The sequence below is a fragment of the Coenobita brevimanus genome, chromosome 14, assembly GCF_032717465.1.
Source record: "Coenobita brevimanus isolate Jiangsu-jjx chromosome 14, ASM3271746v2, whole genome shotgun sequence".
NCBI lineage: Eukaryota > Metazoa > Arthropoda > Malacostraca > Decapoda > Coenobitidae > Coenobita > Coenobita brevimanus.
Window position 1 is genome coordinate 7037031 of NC_136967.1, and position 18377 is coordinate 7055407.

Genomic DNA, 18377 nt, shown 5'->3' on the forward strand with positions numbered 1-18377 from the left:
GTCATACTCTGCAGACACAACACATGGTACCCTATACACAAAATTTCTTCATCTTCAGTTGCATATAAGCCTGCTCGCCTATACTCTTAGCTTCACTCTTACAGCTCCCTAACACCTCACATGCAAACTAGTGTAAGTAATTATGTGGAAAAGAATATGAAAGTAAATGATTCCTGACTTGTTTATCCCACAGACTGGAGAAGATCATTAATGAATACCTGGATCTTATACCGCAGTGCTCTATGGCTCAGTGGGTCAGGGAAGCCACCACTGTTCTCTCATCCCTCTATGACTCAAGTTGGCCTGATTATAGAGTCATCATGTTATAGGCTAAACGGGTGCTGTATTATTCGTCTCTATTTACATCTTTCTATACCACTATCTCTATATCAAACTGGAATGTTATTAACTGCATAACTATAAATATACTGCTATTTTTATATCTGGACAAGTTTATATACACACAGGTGCATGGTTTATAATGTACTGCATATCTATTGAAACATCTAATTCAGCCGATATGTGACTGTATACTTTCAATGATTTAAGATTCCTACAAAGAAGATGTTAATTTAGTCTACGTCTGCCTAATCATCCACCTGTTCACCTGTCTCTGCCTTCCTCCATGAATCACCTGTTTTTATTCATTATTTATTTTTCTTCATTATAGGAGTGGCAGGTAAGGATGAGGTTAGAGGGGAAAGGCATAGCAGGTAAAAGGGAAGACAGTGGTTGAATATGGATATCTCACTCGCTCACTTTCACCCCCACTACCACACAGCAATCCACCTAAACAAACATCTGTCCATCTATCCACCTGTCTCCTAAACATCTATCTGTCCACATACATCTGCCTCTCTTCCAGTCTACACACTCTCACATTCACCTTCCAGCTCTATAACCAACTATCCATCCATTCATCGATCTGCATCTCCCTCCTTCAATCTATCCAGCTATACCTGGCTCCTTCCATGCCTCAGCAACTCTCTGTGTCGGCCTCAACATCAATCTCTTCATTTACATCTCTTCCTGCCTCACTCTCCCACCTTCACCCCACCACCGTTCAGCATCAGCCCAATCATTCCACGTTTATTCATGGCTAAGTAAGTATCTATATCTACCTTTCTCCCTCCCCGTCTGCCTCATCTCTCAGTAAACTCAGCTACATCTCTCCCAGCTTCCCTCTCTCACTTTCATCCCTCCCCCGTCACACAGCATCACCCCAACCCCCCTGTCACCGTACATAAATATCCTTCTTTCCATCTATATAAGCCATTCCCCCATCTATATCATTTCCAACCTCTCTCTCTCTCTCTCTCTCGCTTTCACATCACCACCACAGCATCAACCCCTCACTCAGTGCAGCCCAAGGTCGACCACTAGTACGCACACCCAGCCAGGTATAGCGGACAGAAGGACGAGAGAAGATAACAAATACCTAACTGAAAACAGGAGGATGGAGAATGAGTGTGGTACGGAGAGAGAGAGAGAGAGAGAGAGAGACAGACAGACAGACAGACAGACAGACAGAAATACTCAGAATAAACAAGCCTAACAGTAACCATATGAAAAAATAAAGAAATAATGCCTTAAATAATAACACTACTACTACTGCTACTGCTACTACTACAACTACTACTACTACTACTAATAATAATAAGTGCTACATCATGACCCCGTCCACCCTGCTTACAGTGCTGCCTGTGGTGGTTCACTGCTACTGCTCTGGTGATGGTGACGCAATCCCTCCCTCCTTCCCTCTATCCCACCTTCCCTCCCTGTCTACCTCCCTCCCTCCCGCCACTCCACATCCACCTACCTCCCTCCCCCTCCACACTCACATCCCTCCCTCCCTTCTACCTACATATCTACCAACCATGTCCCTTCCTACCTACCTAACTTTCCTCTGTCTCGGCCTCTTACCTCTCTACCTACCCATCAGTGTCTCTCCCTACCTACCAGAGTTACCTCCCTCCCTTCTACCTATCTACCGACCATGCTTCTCTCTGCTTACCACACTTACCTCCCTCCATGTCTCTCTCCCTCCCTCCACATTTACCCACCTACCTACCTTCCCTTCCACATCCTTCTCAGCCTACACACATAAGAACGTAAATACCTAAAATATATATATATATATATATATATATATATATATATATATATATATATATATATATAAATGCAATAAGCCGGTTCTACCACGCTAGGTAACTCTCATACATTTCTCGTTGTCTCACTCCATCCCCTCCATATCTACCTACCTTCCTACCTACCTACCAACCTGCCTGCCCAACCTCTATGTCTCCTCCTGCCTACCTACTTCCCCTCATGCCTTTCCTTGCCTCCTCCTCACCATCCCACAACAACCTACCTACTTACTGACCTCCCATTCATACATCACTGTGCCCGATACACCTGCTTGATACACATACTTGCCTCCCTCATTCTCTCCCCACTCTCCCTCTGTCACATTTCATCCTCCCCACCTGCTGCTTTTTCTCCCGCTCTCCTCTCTCACCCCACTCCCTTCCTCCCCCTTATGTCCATCGGCTTCCCTCTTTCCCTCCCTCCTTCCCTCTCTACTACAGTATTTATCTTCATCGTTATCACTGAGTACCTTCTCTTTAGCAAATATTCACAGATTTTCCACACCCAATCCCTCCACACTCTTCCATACCGTATAATTATCAGTTAAGGAGGGTTTTTAGCATCTCTGCCTTGTCGTTATCTTTAACACGTTACACCAAATACTTTACACCAAAATTCTCTCTTTTAAGTTATTCATCACTTTTCCATCGCACGTTCTTCCATCTCACTGACTTTTTCCACGTCACAATACCCTGACTCCCCACACATCGCACCCCTCTCCTGTCTTTCCTTCATCTACCTAACCTTCTACCTTTCCTCTCACTTCATATATCTCCCCCTTTTGCCCTTTTCTGTCATCTTTCTTCCATCACTCCTCCGTCAGTCTCTCACATCATTCCCTCCTTACCGTTTAACTCCATCCTTCATCAACCTCCATCATAAGCTCCATCTATCTAACCTTCCATCCTCCATCACTGTACTTCTATCTTTTCCTCATCCTTCTACATAGCCTTCTATCCTCCCTATATTTAACCTTCCTTTCCTTCCTTCACCTACCCACATAACCTCACTATCCTCCTCCGCCTATCCTTCCCTCCTCTTCTCTCCCTTCCTTCCTCCGTCCACCTAATCTCCCTCTTCCTCCCTTCTTCCCTCCTCTTCTCTCCCTTCCTCCCTCCATCCACCTAATCTCCCTTTCCCTCCCTAATTCCCGCCATCCTATCGATCCCACATACCACTAATCCCATCAAGGCTTTCTCATACACACCTCTCTCTCTCTCTCTCTCTCTCTCTCTCTCTCTCTCTCTCTCTCTCTCACTCCCTATCTGTCTGTCTATCTCATTCATTCACAGAATATTATTACCCTGATGTTAAACCGATACCAAATATGAGAGAGAGGGAGAGAGAGAGAGAGAGAGAGAGAGAGAGAGAGAGAGAGAGAGAGAGAGAGAGAGAGAGAGACAGAGAGACAGAGACAGACAGAGACAGAGACAGACAGACAGACAGACAGAGACAGACAGACAGACAGAGAGAGAGAGAGACAGAGACAGAGACAGACAGACAGACAGACAGACAGACAGACAGAGACAGACAGACAGACAGAGAAGCACCTCAAGCACCTCCATCTCCCCTCCCTCACCCAAATGACGAGAAGTATGGGAGACGTATAAGCCAGTTCCGAAACCCATAAAACAAAGTTAGAGTCAATTTCCCGTGATAACTATGATCTGTTTTTCAAGGAAAGACAAGGAAAGGAGAGCAGTGTCTTCCCACGCCTCTTGTTCCACCTACAGACAGAATTCCTACTTACGACAGGGAAAATATCGTAAATTTCTTGGCTCATCTTAGTTACGTCACACCAAGCAGACCAGAGGAAGGCTGTGATGTGCGATGGGGTTTTAGTTTTTTTTTTTTTCACTGGATGGAACTGTGCCATTCCCACTGCTTCAATATTACGTTATGATTTCACGACATTAGATCTAAGGTATAATGAAGAAATGAGTCTTCTTGGATACTAAATAAACCGACCCTCCAATCTGTCTACACCTGGTCATCAACTGAGCTAAAAGGGGTCAGGGATCTTTGTCAGGTTAATAGAACCCCCTATGATAGAAGTGTTTAACCTATTTCCTTTTCAATGGCACCTTGTTTTCTCCCATCTTTCATCACTGTTATCCTTACGCTCTTCAGTTCGATTACTATATTATATTTTTACTTGATTTATACGATTTTACTAAGCTAAACAGAAGCCCTGGAAATGAAAGGAAATGGATACAGTCATTATTAACCCATACAGTACCATCACGTCTTTCTCTACTGTATTTATATTACATTTCTGTCATATTCTTGATGCCGGCAGACGAATTCATTTAGGTCAGGGCAGGAGGAGTGTTGTGGCCAAGGCAGAGGTGCTGGGGGGGGGGGTCTCGTCAGCATCTGTGGTGTGTTGGCGGCCCATTTAATTTTCGAAAAGCATAACAAGGAGTCATTCACACGGTCACAGGACGCAAATAACAGCTAACTGAGGAATAGATCGCCAATATGTACACCATCAATACGGCTGGTTATGATGTAATACAGAGACTGAGGCGACAATGAGAAAGAGTCACTAAACGGTCCCAAACGCCTTTACGAATGATCTCATGTTAAAAAATATATATATATATATATATATATATATATATATATATATATATATATATAGTTTCACCACAGACTGTAATGAGTACAAAGGTATGTTGATGAATGCTAATGAAGTACAGCAAGTTTGAAAAAGATATCAATGAAAAAAAAAATCAGTATCCAAATTCAGACATTACTACAATTAAAAAAAAAAAACTGTTATCTGGTTTCATTCTGTTAATCTTTTTTAGTTTTAATATACGGCGGTGAAGAAAGATGCCTTCGTGTGGTGGCACAGACATGACCATCTGATTATCTGAAGTGTGAACACAGTGGACTGCAGGCTGAAGTTGCCTATCTCCAAACGTCTGAGAAAATGTCTAGGCGTAATATGCAGAATAAATCGCTGAGAGAGAGGTGTTGCGGACCCTATGCCAATTACAATACGGCTCTCGGTACTCGAACCCCGTGACTGTTTTGTCCCCTACACTATACATGCACGACGTACCCACACCCCACACACCACAGATACACATAGCTTCCTATGCAGATGATATAACACTTACATGTACGCACCAAAACGCAAACACAGTTGCACACATCATTCAACCTTACCTCAACACACTACACGAATGGTTCACCATTAACAGGCTCAAAATAGCCCCAGCCAAATCTAAAGTGACTCTTCTCACAAACTGGACAGAACACAGTCACATCCCACACCTCACCATAAACAACACCCCCCTACCACACACACACACACACACACACACACACACACACACACACACAAAATCCTTGGTGTAACATACAATACATCAATGTCATTTAAACAACACATCACAAACATTAAAAATAAAATAACACCAAGACTCAATGCTTTGAGGTCACTTGCCCATACAACATGCGGACACAACAAAGAAACCACCACCACAGTATACAAACAATACATACGTTCAGTGATGAATTACGCAAGCCCTGCCTGGGCTTCTAACCTCACCAAAACACACTACAACACTCTACAGACCGTACAGAACATGGCCCTAAAAATAATCACGGGCTGCACAGCTACTACACCCACAGACCACCTACATCAAGAAACCAAAGTCCTCAAAGTCAAGGATCACCTAGACATGAGAGGCAACCAGTTTCTTGCTGCAGCCTCCACAAACCCACAACATCCACTACAGTACATGGCAGCACATCCACCCACACCAAGGAACATCAAAACAACACCCAGCACACGATACCATACACAAATACTGTCATCTCTCCCCCCTCGCCCACCTCAGACCAGCTTCCAGAAGCATATCCACACTCAGATCACTCGCCGCTCCATTCAGTCACTTAAAGACAACACACAGCTGCATGCACGGCCTCCTGACTTCCACCCTTCTGAATCCTATCTTCCTCGTGAGGACAGGGTCCACCTGGCCAGGCTGAGATGAGGGCACCATCCAGCCCTCTTAAGCTACCAGAAGAGGCTGGATGACTCCGTTGCTGATGCCTGTCCAGGATGCAACACAGCACCCCATACTATTAAGCACATTATGGAAGACTTCATTGCACACAATCACCTACGCCAACAACACAACATACACTCTTTGAGAGCTCTGTGGGAAAGCCCGGTCTCGGCCATTGCCCTCCTAAGGGACTCGGGGCTGTTCGGCCAGACTGCCTAGGGAACAACTACTACTACTACTACAATACGGCTCTTAGATTCCCATTTAAGTATGCATAAAAAGCTTCCTAAACACCTCTTCCGGGGCGATTTATTTTGCATATTGTACCTTGATATTCTCGCGTCCTGTTATGGTTAGGGAAACTTGATTATTTCCACGGCTGGCCTAAACTGATGATGATGATGATATGAAGAGGCTGACAAAAATGACAATGATGATGATGATGATAGGAAGATAATAAGAATGATGATGGCAGAAAGATGCTGATTAAAATGATGATGATGATAGGAAGATGCGATAAAAATGGTGATAAAGATATAAGAGTGCTGATAAAAACGACGACGATGATGATGAAGGTGATAATTATGAGAATGGTAATTATTATAGTGATGAAATGATGTGATGGTGGTGAAAATGGAAGTAGTGAAAATGATGGTAATGATGACAGTGGTGATGTGATGTTGCTAATGATATAAAGATGGTGATAAAAAAAAATGGCTATGACCTTGAAGATGTGATGATGATAATGGAAGTAATGGTAGCCTAATGGAATATGATGATCGTGAAAATGATGTTAATGATGATGACATGATGACGATGGTGAGTGATAATGATAATGATAGTGATGACGGCGTTCAAGGCAGTAATGGAGCTGCTAATGATGATGAATGAAGTAATGAAAGCAGGCGTTCAAGGTGTAGCCGCTTTGTGCGGGAAGAAAGACTGAATGTAGACTCCCACTTCAGAGCAGGAACCCCGGCCCCATAGGGAGGGGGGAGGGGAATGTGGACGAACCCTTACCCCAAAGTGAGAGCGAGAACAACATGGACGAATCTTTACCCCATAGGAAGTAAGGGAATGTTGTGGACGAGCCCTTACCCCACAGGGAGGGGGAGAACAATTTGGACGAACCCTATGCCCCATGAGGAGGTGAGGGAAGACAGACGCGCGAATACGAGGGTGTTCAAATTAAGGTCCGTAAAGGCGCCCATCTGAGGTCTTTGGAGGGAAGAGACGGGGACTCCTCAAACTCGAACCCCTCGGATTCCTGAAACCTGCTAAAGACAGGAAATGGGGGTGACGGGCTCCCTGATGACGCCATATCGTTGAAAAAGCCAGATTCGATACTGACGGACCTGGGGGGTGAAGGGGTGACGGGATCGAAACCTTCAACTTCGTAGTCATCAAAGAGGGGTGTGATCGGGGGTGATGGACTGAGCGATTCTATACCATCGAGTGGAGGGGTGGTGAGTGGTGGGGGTGAAGGCTACTTCCGTCCACCTTCTTCAAGCGTGGCTGCACCTGACCCCGCCCCAGTGTCCTCCCCAAGCACCCCTGCACCTAACCTCGCCCTCGCGTCCCTGGGAACGTGCGCATTATTTTTTTTGGCGGCACGGTGGTGAGACTCTCGGGGGATTGAGAGCGGCCACCTCCCCGGCCAGAATAAGACCGGCGCGGAGGAAGATCTGGGCAAGGGTGTGGGTGGAGGCGTTCCTGATGACCCTGTGCACCTGCACCAGCGCCACATCATCATCACAACTACGAGAACCGTCAGTAACACCCCTAACACTAGGAAAGGTGCCAACACTGCCAAGTGATGCGACCATCCCTCTTCAACCAGGAGGCAGGTGAGCTGGGCTGCTTGGAGATGCAGTACGAGTGAGCCGCGGAAAGTGCTGCACGGGTCCGACGGCTCTCTCCCCAGCACAACCCTGCTCCACCAGCCCAAGCGGGGCCGAGGCTGCACCCGTTTCTCCAGATGATTAACCCATATGGAGGTGAGGGCCCACCAGCCGAGCGACATCGACAGTACCTTAAGGCGCCCCATCAGCAGTCCAGTGCCCCTGGTGGCGGCCGCCTTCCAGCGCCGCCACAGCACCTGGGCCCTTCTCTGCGCCGCCATCCCAATCGCGTGTAAGATTGTTAATAGATAATACAGGTCTATCTCTGGACCCATGTTTTACGAATGTTTTTGGTGAGTTTTTAATGTTTTTCTCACTTTAGTATAAGATCAAAAACCAAGTTTGTAATTATGCCTCATACCTTTTCTTGAGGGAAGGGAGATGAATGATGAATGAATAAGTGTGTGTGTGTGTGTGTGTGTGTGTGTGTGTGTGTGTGTGTGTGTGTGTGTGTGTGTGTGTGTGTGTGTGTGTGTGTGTGTGTGTGTGTGTGTGTGTGTGTGTGTGTGTGTGTGTGTGTGTGTGTGTGTGTGTGTGTGTGTGTGCCCTGTTTCACTTCTTGCTTCTTCAGTGCTACCTCACCCCATCCTTAAGTGAAAACAAGATATTGATGATGAGGAGGAGGCGGAGAAAGAGGAGGAGGAGAATGATGATGATAATGAGGATGACGATAATAACAATGATAATGATCATAATAATGATAATAATGATGATGATGATGATAATACTGATGATGATGATGATGATAATGGCGGTGAGCGATGGTGATATGATGATGATGATAATGATGACGATGATAAGTATGATGATGATACTGACGATGATGATGATGATGATGATGATGAAAATATGATGATAATGATGACGACGATGATTATGATGATATTGATGATGATGATTATGAAAATAAGCATGATAATAACAATAATAATAACGATCATGATGACAATAATTATGATGAAGTGGAAGATAATAATGAAGATAATGGTAGCGATGCTGCTGCTGATAATGATGATGATGATGATTTTTTTTCTGCCAACAAATTAACGACAGCTAATATGTTCCGTATCAGAAACTTCCCTTTTCTCTATTTATCTATCTATCTGTCTATCCATCTCAGGCAGCCATCCGACCAACCTGCCTACCTACCTACCAATCTAGCCATCTATTTATGCTTATATATCTGCCAACTGTACAACCACCTTTCTTTCTCTCTATCAATCTATCTGTCTATCTATCTATCTAATCAACATCCCATTTCTCCATCTATCTACAGTGCCCGTCTATGTCTATATCTGTGTATCTGCCAGCCATTCAACCAATCTGCCTACCCGTCTACAGATCTATCTATCTATCATCTATCAGTCTATCTGCCATGCATCCAACCAGCTTCCCGTTCTCTTTCTACAGTATGTATTTCTGTCTCTCTGTCTGTCTATCTATCTGCCAACCATCCCACCAACCTGCATACCTACCCACTTACTTGTCAGTCTATCTGCCAACCATCTAACCACCCTAACTACATATCTATCTATCCATCTATTATCTATTTATCTGTTAATAGCTAATGAGCTTCACGCAACAATGACTCAGTACAGACGAAGATACCTGGCGCCTAGTTAGCTAGTTGTAGCGGGGTCAAACAAGAGGCCTTTGACTAGTAACCAAGGAGACTCATTCCCAGCTGACTAAGGCTTTATAACTTTCAGGTAGCCACGTTTGTCTCACCGGGCAATGGACCCAACTTTCAGTGCCACCACGTGAAGGCGTCTCCAGTTTTATTTTATTTTATTTACTGCTTTTTTTGGGGGGCTACTCTACCACATTATACAACCCTCCCTCACTGTCCTCCCTATCCCAAGAAAGGAGGATGGTGGACTGCAGGAGACGGGGAATTTCAGCCTGCAGTCCATCGGGTTGCAAGCTGTTCAAAATTACTAAGAATCGTTTTGTTTTTCCCTCATTTTGGGTCTTATTTCAAGTGAATTTGGGGATTCTGTAACACCTTTTCCTTAGCGGTTTATTTTGTATGTTTGTAACACATCTTCCTTAGCTGCTTATTTTCTCTCTCTCTCTCTCTCTCTCTCTCTCTCTCTCTCTCTCCCTCTCTCTCTCTCTCTCCAGCGCATATGGAAGCCACCTCTCTCTTTTGTCTCTTTTTTCCAGCACTTATATACAATTTATCGTTCTTTTCTCTTTTTTTTTCTTTACATATTTTTTTCCCGTCTCTCTCCTGTTCCAGAACTTTACGTAACAATTTTCTTCCTTTTTTTTCTTTTTCCTACACTTTTTTCTTTCTTCTCTCCTTTTCACCACATCTACCACATTTTTTTTCTTTTTTCTCTTTCCAGAACTTACATAACTCTATTGTCTTTACTCGTATTTTCTCCTTTTTGAGCAGAAATACAAAAAAATTCTATCTTCTTTATTTTCAAGCACTTGTATAACACTTTTTGATTTTTTTGCCCTTTTGTCTCTGTCCAGCACTTATGAATAAATTCTCCTCCTCATTTCTTCCCTAGGGTTACATAATACTTTCTCTTTCCTTCCTCTTTTCATGAAGACATTAACATTTCTTTGCTTCTCTCTTTTTTTTCCAGATCTTAGAGGTCTTCTTTTCCCTTTATGTAGCACTTATTCAATCCCTCATTTCTCTTCCCTCTCTCTCCAGCACTAATTCAGCACTCTTTTTTTTCTGTCTTTTTCACTTTCTTATGTCGTTATCTGCCAGTATTCAGGAGCAGACTTAGGTCTAGGCATGTTTCCCCCCACCATACGTCAACATTCACCTTCAGGATGGAATTTTCCGATTTGAAGGGTTAGATTTAATTTTTTTTTTTGGTCCCTTTCATTACCAAGAGGCTCTTCCATGCTAAATAAAATCGTCTGGTCGCAGCAAAATTAACCTACATGAAGACGTCACAGTGCTAAAGGGTTAATTTCTACTGGTTAATTTAGCAAGATGCGTTTTGATCATTAGTGACCGATTTGTTTTTGTGGTCCTAGGCTTATCTGACAAGTTAACCCGGTGGACTGCAGGCTTAACATTCCCTCCCCCCTGCAGTCCACCATCCGCCTTCCGTAGTGTATATGGAAGTACTTGGGGGACGTTCGTATAACAGGGCAAAGGCGCTGCTTGGTTATGATGGGGCCACCACGCGAAGGTGTTCCCCTCCAGCATCTCGAGACGCCGTAAAGGAATTATTGACCGCACTTCTAGATGAATATACATACACACACAGTCACGTCAGGCTAAAAATCATACAGGCATACATGATTTCTCAGTAGGCATTGGGCAACATAGTATACTCTTTGTACAATGCCTTGCGCAACACATGAAACTTCACACATACACACTCATTCTCTCTCTCTCTCTCTCTCTCTCTCTCTCACACACACACACACACACACACACACACACACACACAAAGGCTTGCAATGGAACTCCTTAATCCAACAAAAAACATGATGCATAAGAAAAACGAACATAAAAACCCAATTTTTACGCGTACCTAAAAAAAAATCGTTAATTAAACATACAAAAAGGGAAAAAAATAAAGATTTGTACATACAGACAGATAGGGAGACAGATTGCGAGAGAGAGAGAGAGAGAGAGAGAAAGAATAATAAATAACAATGATGATAACGTCGATAATGATAAAAATAATGAAAAAAATCGAAACTGCTACGGAAGAAGTATTAGATAAACAAGCATAGCCCGAGACAACACACCACGGCCAAGAAGCAGCAGCAGCAGGGAGAGAGAGAGAGAGTATGAAAAGAAACGAGGCCTCAGTGACAAGTCCATTCTCCCCACTCTTCTCATTCTCTTCCCTCTTTTGTTGTTGCATGTGTTCTGCCGCTGAAGGTTGCGTGTTGAATGGCCGGTGTTGCCTGAGGTGTGCTGTTGCTGTTTGTTGAGTTTTGTTGCAGTGCTGTAGGTGAGACGGGGTGGAGTTTTGTCGCTGTGTGTGTGTGTGTGTGTGTGTGTGTGTGTGTGTGTGTGTGTGTGTGTGTGTGTGTGTGTGTGTGTGTGTGTGTGTGTGTGTGTGTGTGTGTGTGTGTGTGTGTGTGTGTGTGTGTGTGTGTGTGTGTGTGTGCTTAGTTGATTTAGGGTATTGCTGTTACAAGATTAAAAGCTTTCATGCTGTGTTAGTGTGTTTACCTAATATTAATAGACAAAAGTGCTGTGTTGTGTTGTGTTGCTACTGTGCTCGGTTAGGTTAGGTTACTAGTTTTATCGATAATGGATGGACTGTAATCCTGCGCTGATTTGCCGTGTTATGCTGCTCGCTTATCGCTATTAGGTATGCATTATGAGGCTGCATTTTGGTACTGGTATGAGTAGCTGACTGGCTGTGTTACTAGTACCTCCTGTGTATGGGTTGCGGCGCTGTGTTGATGTGGAGAATTTACGAGTTGGGGTGTTGAAGTGTTGATAAGTTAAGTCGCTAGTTTTGTCTGTCATGAGTCGATTACAAGGCTATGTTAAGTGGTTAAGTTGAGCTGCTAAGTTGTCCTGTTAGTGAATTTCTACTCGTATATTGAGTGGGTTGTAAAGCTAAGGTAATAAGTGGTTTTCAGATTGTTACCTTTCATGAATCGATGTGTTATGTGTTGCTGTGTTGTTATGTGTGTTGCGGTGAAGGGCTACTGAGAGGTGCTGTGTGATAGGTGTTGTAATATTGTGTTTAACCCTTTCAGTGAGGGAGTCTTTCCTAATCTGATTAAAACTGTCTGGTGATAACACAAATAAAAATGAGACGATGGTCTGGTTTTGAAAGACTGTTTCAATCTCCTTCACATATTTCTTCCAGTTTTTGTTGCCATCGTCCTTCAGTGGCATCCAATAACGATATAACAGAATACAGTAAAAGTCTGAATGTTCTAACGTTGGAGGTGAACTTGATGTCGATTTAGCCGTTCGTCGCTACTCCAGCAAGACTCTTTACAATGAAACTGAGAAGGCCGTAATTAGCCACTTGTGAGTTTTGGTCTACAAGGAAGCTGAAAATATCGACACTGATAATTTTCGTAGTATCAGCATAAATTTCGTATACTAATCAATCACGATTTTGCATTTTCCTTAGTTACGGCTAAATCGAGGCAAATTTTTCCTCACCAAGTACTTGTTATAATGTTAAAGTTATTTTCACACGACAATTTTGTATTTTAAGCACACTTTATCCTGATACTACGTTATTTATGTTTATATTTTCAGCTTCCTTATAACTCAAAATTCGCAAGGGGTCTATACTAGAGAGCTTAGGAGGCTCTCTGGCGCCTCTGCCTTAGCGATTTACAGTATTTTGCATACTACTCCTTGACCCTTTCAGTTAGATGACATGTTTTTTCAAATTTAATCTTGCTACCTTCAGACTCCTTAAAAAAGATCTCTCCCTCTGAAGGTAATATGGCTGTGTGCAACCCGTCTAAATCGAATAGCCTCTCCTACGCTAATCAACTGAAGAAACAACAATAAATGACATCAGGGGATTCAGGGACCTAGTGTTCGCTGTCATGCTGCTTTAATAATGAAAGTCAACATGAATACCATACAAATGAGTATTAATTTCCCACACGCAGAAATGCAGGGGAAAAAATGGCAAAGAAGAGGTACTGAAGAGCGTCTTAATCAAACCAAATAAAGCCTCACCTAATCTACATTAACTTCCCCTAACCTAATCTAACTTAACGTAACCTGACCTTACTTAACCCAAAGAATACCAACTGAGGTTCCCCAGGAGCAGCCCCATGTCGAATTTTTTACCCCTGTAGTACGAGGACGTCTTTTATGCTTGTCTTGTAAAATTCTATAACCAAATTAAAACTTAATGAAGCTGAACTGTTAACAATGTAAACGGCAAAAGTAAAAATAAATGAAAAATACTGCACTTCAAAAAATTTACAAATGAAAAAATACACACACGAGAAAATACGAGAAAATACACACGCAAAAATACACACACACGAGAAAATATAGACACGAGAAAATATGCACACAAGAAAATACACATGAGCAAATACACACACGAGAAAATATATACATGGGCTATGTTTATAAAAGGAAAAGAAACTTTGGTATGACAGGAGTATAACCACGACGACCACAACAGCGAGGAAAATTAGAAACAATAAGTGTGAGTGGCCATGAGAGAGAGAGAGAGAGAGAGAGGTGGAGTAGGGAAACAGCCGGACCCCACAATGCGGTATAATGGTATAGCTTGACCTTGACCTGCTGCATTGAGTCCACTCCTCACGAATCTCTGTCTGTCTGTCTCTGTCTCTCTCTCTCATTACCGATCTGGCTGTCGCTTTGGGTGTCATAACTATCATTTATTACTCCCTCCATATTCCTACCCCATACTATTACCCTCTCTCTCTCTCTAATTACAGCTCTGGCTCTCATTCTGCGTGCATCGTAACTCGCTTATTACTCTCTCCTTATCCCTGCCTCATATTAATAATTTCTCTATCTCTCTCTCTCTCTCTCTCTCTCTCTCTCTCTGGCTTCCTCATTATTCCCACTCTCAGTTTTATTTACGCTTTCTACCCTTGCCAAGTCTCACATTCTACCCCCATTTTCTTTTGTGTGTGTGTGTGTGTGTGTGTGTGTGTGTGTGTGTGTGTGTGTGTGTGTGTGTGTGTGTGTGTGTGTGTGTGTGTGTGTGTGTGTGTGTGTGTGTGTGTGTGTGTGTGTGTGTGTGTGTGTGTGTGTGTGTGTGTTAGAGTGCAATGGTGATGTGATGTGGTGTGGTGTGGTGTGGTGTGCTGTTGGGTGGGGTGGGGTGTGGGGGACTGGTATTGGGTGTGGTGTGGGATTGGGTGGAGTGATGAGTGTGGTGGGGTGGTATGGTGCGTGGTGTGGGGTTGGGTGGGGTGGTACGGGGTATGAAGCTGGGTGCGGTGACGTGGGATGGTGTGGCTGGCTGACACTACAGGCTGGTTGTTCCGCCTGTCACCGGGTAATGGTCACCTTGGCCTGCTGTGCTGTGCTGTGCTGTGTTGTGCTGACTCGGCCCTCACTCCAGCATCCATGTGGCCGCCGGGGGCAACTTCCACACACCGCGGCATTCCAGCTCAAGATTTTCTCAAGCTGGTCATGTGCGAGTGACAGCAGCACAACCACAAGATTTTTGCGGGGTGAAAATAACGTCCTGCCTCCCTCCCCACTCCCCCCACTCCCCAGTGTCAACAGACGAGGCACATCACGGGTGGACACAGCTGCCGCGGATATTGTCACGACTGTCTAATCTCTTCCGTGGATCAGAAAGTCACTATAAGTCTCCAGTTCCAAGAGGAGACATGTAGTGGAGTTTTCCATATCCGTCATGTCCAAAATATCGAACCATATAAAACTTGCTGCAGCTTTATTTTTAACCACTTCACTCTGCTGACGTTTTTTATTATTCATTCTTGCTATTACCACACATTTTAACTCAGCTCTGGGGAGACTCTTGGAACTGGAGAGGTTGATATGGCCTAATTAGCCCCTACAATACTAAAGGTGTGTCCCAAGCTGAATGAAATTAGTTTGAAGGTAGCAAAAAATAAATAAAATAAATAAATAAATAAAAATTAGTCACTGGATGGATGGGATTAAATGCAGAAAGAAACAACCAAAGACCTGAACCCTGCAAAATAATGTCCTTTCTATAGATAACTGAACTGCAGAAAGTCAAAATCAAGACCCGTTCCTTCCACGACGCTTGGCTGTTCGTTTTATCGTGCTATGGTTGGTCGTACTTCGTTTTTGCTCTGAAATGGTGCATGTTGTGAAGAGGCTCAAGCATTAACACCCGCTCATAATACCAGTCTTAACAATATACTGGGTGTTTAATGAAAGAGTTCTCCCTGATTTAAAGCTTTTTCTGTCCCTGTATCCTGAACCCTACCTCACCCCATCCTTCGGAGGGAAAAAAAAAAGTTCAGCATAATGATGATGATGATGATGATGGTGATTATGGTGGTGGTCGTGGTGGTGAATATATTACTGTGAACGTTGCTAGAAGAGCTAATTTAGATTCCGGACATACTCCTGCCATCCTACAGGTAATGCTGCATGGCGTCACCCTGATCAATACGTCGAGTGGGTCAGGGTGGTGGGGGGCTAATCCCCTGACACGCGATCTAGTAGTCAGCTTCACCTACACGATTATTTCCCTTCCATTCCATGTCCTTTTACCTCCTCCTCCAACCAACAATTCTCACTTCTTGACATATCCACCCCTTCTCTCGCATCTTCACCCTCCCTCCCTCTTTCCTCTTTTTTCTCCTTTTCTCACAGGCGTTGGTTAGATCTTTTGTGTCATTAGTTATATCCCAGCAGATAGTTTCGTTCAAGGCTAATAGGCCCCGTTATGTCTGTACTTCCAATGTTTTCTTCCTGTTTATTTGTTTTCCCTCTTTATTTCTTCTTCCTCCCACCCCTCACATTTCCCCCACTTCCTATGTCCTCCTATCCTCTCACTTCTCTGCCTCATTGACTGTATCCTTCTCTTCTCCATTACATTCCAACCATCACAAATTCTCTACACTCCTGAACTGCCTCTTTACCCACTTTTTCACTTATTTCTCGATCCACCTCCCCCTTTTGCCTCCCCATCCTTGTCTACTTCCCTCCTTTCACACTTTCCACACCTTCCTCCTCACCCACCTCCTTACTTTGTCCTTCAGTCCACCTCGCCCCTCTGTCTCCCTATCCCCACCTCTCCATCTCCACATTCCTCAGCTCCTGTATTTCCTTGTTTCCTACCATCTCCCTCTGTGCACCCTCACCCTTTCCTTCCTCTGCCTTCCTTTCCTCACCCACTTTCCCCCACTTCTTACTCTCCCCCCCTCCCCACCTGCTCTCTCTACCCGACTCATCCACTTCCTCTATCCCCCACCCATTCCCTCTCTCCCAATCCTCCTCCTACTCCCCCCCCCCCCCGATGTAACCTGCTCTCCCCTAAGTTGGTGTTTCCCCAGAGATGCGAATACAAGTTTTTCATCCCACATACAGGTCTTGCCCAACCACCCCCGGTCCCTCCTACCGCAACCCTCCTGTCCCCTCCACACACTAGGCTATCCTCCCCATTGCATCAGGTATACAGATCAGCTGATATACAGAATACACAGAGTTTTACACACACAAACACACACACACACACACACACACACACACACACACACACACACACACACACACACACACTTCTTAAGGATAAAATAAAGAATGAAAGAAAGATAGACAGAAATTCGATACACAAAACACAGATACTCTTGACACACGGATGTGGAAGATGCTGGATCAGTAAATATTATTAATTCAGAGGGGTAGCTATATTAATGGACTGGTAAAGCTGACGTTACTTATAGGGGATGGGTTTGTGGTGAGTCTGTGTTGTGCTTTAACCAAATGAACAAATTTAGCTGCGAGGGTAAGTATACCGAGAAACAGCACAGCGCCGGCAGTATCGATGTATCTAGATGAAGGATTGTTTCTGAAGTGGCAGTAGGACTAATGATATACGGTAATGACAAGGTAAACTCTACTTATGGATGCTGGAGAGGGACGTCATTTCCAAGAAGTTTGACAAATGATGCAATGAAGTAAAATATGATGAAGTGTGTGTGTGTGTGTGTGTGTGTGTGTGTGTGTGTGTGTGTGTGTGTGTGTGTGTGTGTGTGTGTGTGTGTGTGTGTGTGTGTGTGTGTGTGTGTGTGTGTGTGTGTGTGTGTGTGTGTGTGTGTGTGTGTGTGTGTTTCACATATCCGATTCTGGATATGGACTCGAAAGCCCGTTCTGGTGATGGTAGCGCAGTGGTATTGTGACAGTAATGATGGTGATGGCGGGACAATGGGAGTGATGATGGTTGGAGAGGAGTAGTGGTGGTGGTGGTGGTAATGGCAGGGTGGCAATGGTGGTGGTGGTGGTGGTGGTGACATCACAAGGTCAAAGCGACAATGGAAAAGTAATAGAAATGGCAGTGGTGGGGGAAAGGTGGTGGGGATGAAAGCAATGGTGGTGGTGGTGGTATTGTAACTGTAGTAATGGTTGCTGCAGTGGTAGGTAGATGATAGAAGTGGCAAGATGGTAGACGAGGCGGGAGAAGGGGGCACTGTGGTAATCGTGATGACAATAGCAGGGTGGTTGAGGTGGTTGCATTGGAGTTAATGGTAGGCTAGTAGGTTAAACAATAGTAGGATGGTAACAAAGTCGTACTGAAATGGTAAAAACAAAAATTAATGGGTGGCACTAATATTAGAATGGTAGCGACACCGGTGGTAGTAAGGCAGTGGCAGTCGTAACAGTAGT